Source organism: Chinchilla lanigera, unplaced genomic scaffold, assembly GCF_000276665.1.
Source record: "Chinchilla lanigera isolate Chin_1 unplaced genomic scaffold, ChiLan1.0 scaffold00078, whole genome shotgun sequence".
NCBI classification, from domain to species: Eukaryota; Metazoa; Chordata; class Mammalia; order Rodentia; family Chinchillidae; genus Chinchilla; species Chinchilla lanigera.
In genome coordinates, this window is record NW_004955479.1 from 4849938 (window position 1) to 4856210 (window position 6273).

Here is a 6273-nt window from a genome sequence, read left to right on the forward strand (position 1 = left end):
TTTTTTTTTTTTTTTTTTTTTGTCTCTTTTTGGAGTCTCATCCTGTGAAGCAGACCAAAGGTGTCATTTAGGAGTTTGTAAATCTGAGGGGTAAGGTTGGTAAATTGAGTCAACCAGTAGAAGCTGGACAAATCTATACACAAGCAGGGTTGTTAAAAACAAGGGATGACAGTTCATTACAATCAGTTTTTATGGGGTTATCTGCTGGTGAATGGTGCCCTCAGACTTCTGCCATGCAGACTAGTCAGCTTCTGGTATGACTACAGAAGGACTCTTTTCTCTCATGATGTCCTAGGGGTCATGTTGTGTCCAGATAGTCTCTGCTGGAGTTGAGTTTTCAGGGGGTCTTGTAGGTCAGGATGCATGGTCCAGGTTACTGAGGAATCCTCAGGGTAAGCCTTTTTCAGTCTTGAGTGGAATACTGAAGAGATGATACTTGCAACCTTAATAGCTGTTGGGGTGACAAGCACAATATGTGAGGCCCTGTCCACACACGCTTAAGGGGTTTCTTTTTCCAGGCTTTGTTCCAGACAGAATCCCCTGACAGGAACGGGTGTGCAAGGCTGCCTGAAGAGAGTGGAATTCTCATGGGGACAACCTTATTGATGTAGGAGAACACTTTCCTAAGGGCGTGTATCTCAGCAGCCAGGTTTGATTCACCTAGCTGCCTGATATACCCCCTGAGGTTTCCCCATCGAGGTGGCAAAAACAGAAACTTTCAATCTTAAACATTTATTAGCCTCCCTTTGAGCTTTTTGATCCTGATTGACAAAGATCATGTTGGCCACTTCCAGGAGCTCAATATCATTCATTGCAGTGAAACCCTTAAGCTTTTGGAGTTTCCTGTGGAGTTTAGGCCATGAAGCCAATTGGGCCATGAAAGCAGTGTTCACCATGCACTGGTTTTTGGAGGCCTCGGGTTCAAGGGGGTAAGATACAGAATACTTCACAGAGCCACTTGTAAATGTCTCTAGGTGATTCCTCTGATTTCTGTGCTACTGAGGCAACTTTGACATGTCAGTGAGCTTCTTGGTCCCTTCCAGGACTCCCATGAGGATTGCTGCTCAGTAGTATAGGAGGGAGGCTGTTTCTGCATTGTAGTTCCATTCTGGCTTATTGTCAGGGGCCTCTTCCTTTGCGCAATCTTCAGGATCTAATACCTGGGCTGGGGCTTGACCTTGGACCTATTTCCTGCCTCTGTGACAATTCTTTACTTCTTCTTGGTATTGAAAAGCCTGAGGAGTAGCCATTGGCAATCATTCCAGGTAGGTTGGTGGGTCTGAAAAATGGACTTCAGTGAGGGCTTGGGTCTTCTCTGAATAAGTCAGAGGGTGATACTTCTAGTTCAGAAGGTCTGAGGTGCTGAAGGGTTGATAATAGAGGATCACTCTGCCAGGCTGCTCAATTCTGTCGTGACTCACCTGGGTAGGTCCCCAAACCTCACAGAGGGACATCTTTGGGCTGTCAGCTGTGCTAAATGTAGCCATCTGGCAAGGAGAGCGTCTGTGTGGTCTGGTTCTTCAGCAGCAGTGGTGGCAGAGCAGGATCAGGGAGGTCCAGCTGAGGTAGAAGGTCTGTTGGGGTGCACTGTCTGGGAGGGTTGCAATGGAGGCATGGATGGTAGTGTAAAAAATATGTCAGAGGCTGGAATTCTTCAGATGTGCCTTGGTGTATTTTCTTCTGGCCCTTCAAGGTTTGATTCAGGCCTTGGGTAATGAAGAACCTGCTCTGACCCTTTTTGCCTTCACAGAATCATACTCAGGTGGGAGGCACTGTGCAATCTCTAGCCATGAATCTATGTATGAGAACTGGTCAGAGTGGCTGGGGTTCCCTATACTGGGCTTCTCTGCAATCACTCTCCAAACAGTCTGGACTATATTAGGATCTAGAGTCTCTTCCAGTGTCCATTCAACCTCAAACCAAGGCCAGTCTACCTCAGAAAAGGCTTGGCGTTTGGCAGGTTTCATTTTTATTCCTCAGGTGTCACTTAAGCCCTCTTTGAAATTTTTGATCATACAGTCTAGGACTGTTGGTTTGGACTGCATGGTCCCCATATCCTAAAGTGTTCCTCCCATGCAGTGCCACATCAGACAAAGGAAGGGAGTCCCCAAAGAAACCACTCAGATGCCCACATGGCTGTGTCCCTCACAGGAACTTAGGTGTAACTTGGCTAAGGTGTACCCATAAAAACCTGGGCCTGGTCAGTACCTTATTATGGGGTATGAATCAACATTACACTATATGATGTCACCATGGAAACAGAGGTTAGGGCCCACTTGGACTCTGCAGTTTGCACTGTGGAGCCACAGATATTTTCACATTCACTCACACAATCATTCAGAAGTCAAAACATTCCTCCCCTCTTATGGGAGATCCCTGACTGGGGTCTCTAGTTTGAGACTGTGGGAGGTGACCGGACTCCCCTTCCATCCATGGATGGGTCTGACTTGGAATAGGCCCTGGGGCCTTACATTAAGCAGAAGATTCTATGGGGAACCAGTCCACCTCTGCACCAAGTCAGGTCAGGAGGGAGTCAGAACACATGTTAATGGTCCCCTACCAATGAAAGAGGTCTTGCCAAGAAGACAGGAGGCACACTTTCTCATTCTCCCTGGGGAGGGTATCTAGAAGCTGCTCTCCCAACCCTGAGCCAATGGCACAAGAGGCCAGCATGGTTGGCTTTCTGGCCAGGGAACCAGAATATTATAGAAGTTTTAGATTTACTGAAAGCAAAGAAAATGAGTGGCATTCAGAGAGCTGGTGGGAGCTAAACTTTATTATGCCTATGGGCTCAGAGGAACTGCATACTGCAAAGTCTGAGCCCCACACCTTCATTAGGGCTGTCTTATACAGAGGTTTTAGGCAGGAACATGCAGGCCAAGTTACAGAGTCAGAGTAGGATGTGGTTAAGCATAGGGGGTTTGAGGTGGGCTGTACAAGCAAGATTCCAGAAGTGGAATGAGTCAGTTGCTTTTTGCAAGCTATTCATTTTGGTCTTAAATTTTAGTTTACCAAAGTTTTGCTTTCCTGATTAAAAGTAGTTATAATTTATAGAAAAAATGGCCTTTTCACTTGAGAGTGTCCATACAAAGCCTATGACAAAGCATAAATAGTTTTGTCTAATGCATTAACTTGACTGTAAGTAAACATTGCCCAGCCAGTCTGTACTTTTTCCTAGTTTCCTAAAAGAGCTGGTTCCCTGGTTACATGGATAAGAACTTCCTCAACTTTGGAATGACCAGCCAGGAAGCACTTTTGAAGGGAGCAGTTTCTACCCTTGTGGTTTGTGTATCTTTCTAGGTCTTCTGAATTTTGTCATTTTAAATTCTCCTACTAGTAAAGTTCCTTTTATGGTCTTCCAAATAGATTCACTTAGGGGAACCCTTGTTACCTAGGAAAGTTTATTCTTGGTGACATGAAAATTGGATTAGAAAATAATTCATTGGGGTAAATATAAATATTCATATTCAACAGCCTCACAGAACTTTTTGAGTATTTTTAAATAGCATTCTGTTTTAGCATCTGTAGATTCTATTTACAGGTTTTTTTTTTTTTTTTTTTTTTTTTGGTCTTTTTTGAGACAAATTCTCTCTGTGGAGTTCAGACTGGACTTGACCTCACTTTCTAGCCCAGGCATCTCAAACTTGCAAGGATCCTTTTGCCTCAGCCTCCTGAGTGCTGGGATTACAGGTGTGCGCCACCATGCATGGCTATTTACAGGTGTTGATTACATCTTTTGAATGTTTTATTTTCTACAGCAAAAAATTATTTGCATTTTTTGACCAATGTAAAGGTAATTGTTAAAAATGCAGTTGGATAAATATATAAATAAATCACAAGATTTACTTATAATTAAGTTAAATAGTGTTTTGCCAATAGACATTGCTAAGTATAGACATCTGCTAAGTATAAATTTGTCTATTCTTTGCTTCTTAAAATTTATAAATGATAAAATATCTAAGTCTATTAATTGTATTTCATAGATTATTGACATATATATCTATATAACACTGGTATAAGACTAAATATCTGCAAATGGAGTCTTGGCTGGAGATATATCTCATTGGCACAAGCACCTGCCTGGCAAGCGTAAGGTCCTGAGTTTGATTCCCAGTATTCCCCCACTTCAAAAAAAAGTCAAAATGAAGTCTTGTCAAACTATAGGTCAAATTTAAAATAAGCTTTAAATAATAAGTCTCAAAATGAGGGTTGTATGTGTTCAGAATTTTAAGAAATCCTAAAGTACTAGTATAATTTGTATAATCACAAGTCCTTTAATATTCTAATAACAACAGGTAATAAAAAAATGCCTTTACTGTACAAGGTTAATAGCTATGAATTACCTGATTGGTTAATGGGTTTTTAGAGATGCTTAAAGGCTTGCTTTGTTCTCTCTAATAGATAAACTGTTCTTTTTTTGCTGTATAGTCTTTGTTTAAATTAAGTACTTATAGTGAGTTTATTTTTTTCCATTTTATTTTTACAAAAAAGTCTTATAAGTTTCAAAAACAAAGATTTTGAACTTATCCCACATCAAGTATGTTATGTGATTTTTTTCTTGATGTACAGTACTTACATCTATATCTGATATGATTTGAAACACAAATATAAGGTATAACTGTTACAGGCGAGTTCATACAATCGGTTTGTTTGCTTGCTACTGACCAGATCAAAGGAGGTCATATGTTTGACAAAATGGAAAAAATAGTTGATTCAAAGCTAGCTCTGGGGAGAGGGAGAGACCCATTTCTTCAAATCACCATCTCTCCTTATATAGTTGGAATGGGGTACTTCACAGTGAGGAATGCAAGAAAGGGGAGCACAGGAAGAGTGCAGATCTTCACACTTGGGTTCTTGCCTCCAGCCATCTTCAGCTCACGGACCCTTCCCTGTGGAAGGGAAACCGAGCCCTGGGCCTTGTGGTCTCAGCATCTGCACATTTTGTCACTTCATTTAGGCTGAAGAGAAGAGGGAGTATTGGTTATACGCTCAGCTGGAGGAAGTTTAAGGAAGATATTTATTTCTGAAAGAAAAAAATCTAACTTTTAAAGTTCTATTTTGCAGTGCAGTTACATGGGGATTGAACCCAAGCTCCTTGCATGGAGCTACATCCCCTAGTCCTTTAAAAAATGTGTTATTTTGAGACAGGATCCCCCTAAGGTATCAAATTGCCCAGATTAGGCTTGAAGTTGATCTCCTCCTGCCAACTTGATATCCATCTTGATATCCTCAACTTTCCAAAATGCTGGGATTGCACACCTGTACCACCACACCTGGAGGAATACATCTTACTTTTAGCCAGTCTCCAAAATGGTCAAGTTGTTGCTATACCATGCTGTCCAACAAACTGCAACTAAAACTTGCAGTTGCTTATGCCTCACAATCTCCTGCAACCACATGAAATTTGTTCACACTGCCCAGTCCAAACTTCCCACAGCAGCACCCTCATGTTTTTACTGGTTCCTGACATTTACAAAAAGCATTGTATGCTATCTTATTTCTTAGCTTGATGTAGCAATAAGGACATGGAGAACTTGCTGTGTAACTGATAACCAGTACATTTATGTATAACTACTAGTAGTCCAAAAGACAATAAAGTGTCTTTATGGAAAATAGAAATAGTGATTTGAAATTATAAGATAGATTTCAGAAATGTTGCTTCTAAACATAGGGAAAATTTTTTGAAATATACATACTTCAGATATTTCTAACACTTGTGGTAATAATCCTTCACTATCCTCTTTGTTCCTGAATAGAAAACTCCTGACTAGGCAAAAGAACACCCTTTATGATTTAGCTGGACATGCTATACTTGATCTTAACCAACAGGCCAAGAAGCAGTTGGACATGCTATATTGTATGTGAGTATAAGTACTTTTTTTAAATTGGAAAGTTTCCTCTGTGTTGTGTGTATAGTTGAGGGGAAAAAATCAGATCACAAAACACTATGCATAGCATGATTATATTTTTGGAAGAATAAACATACGAAAAATTCTGGGAAAATGTATGCCAACTGTGAATAGAAATTATCTACTAGTAATGATAATTTCCTTCTTTACATATGTTTGTATCTTCTGAATTGTTTTCAATGAGGAAATGATAGAGGAAAATGAAATTAATTCTTTTTTTCAAAATAAATATTCACACTTCTTTAGGGAATTATTTTGTGAAGATAGTATTTTTTTTTAATTTTTTTTTTATTTTAAGGATAAAAGGAGGGAAACATTAACAGACATACAGCATTTTACAACATATCACAAGCACAATACAGAC

General features: G+C 40.2%; 1 long non-coding RNA gene across 1 annotated transcript in view; it reads right to left on the reverse strand.

Annotated features, from left to right (window-relative positions):
- Positions 1 to 4473: 4473 nt before the first annotated feature.
- LOC102012427 overlaps positions 4474 to 6273 on the reverse strand; it is an 8284-nt gene continuing 6484 nt past the window's right edge. Inside the window, exon 3 of the long non-coding RNA XR_001230876.1 lies at positions 4474 to 4958. This is a non-coding gene — a long non-coding RNA (uncharacterized LOC102012427). The remainder of the gene's footprint in view (positions 4959 to 6273) is intronic.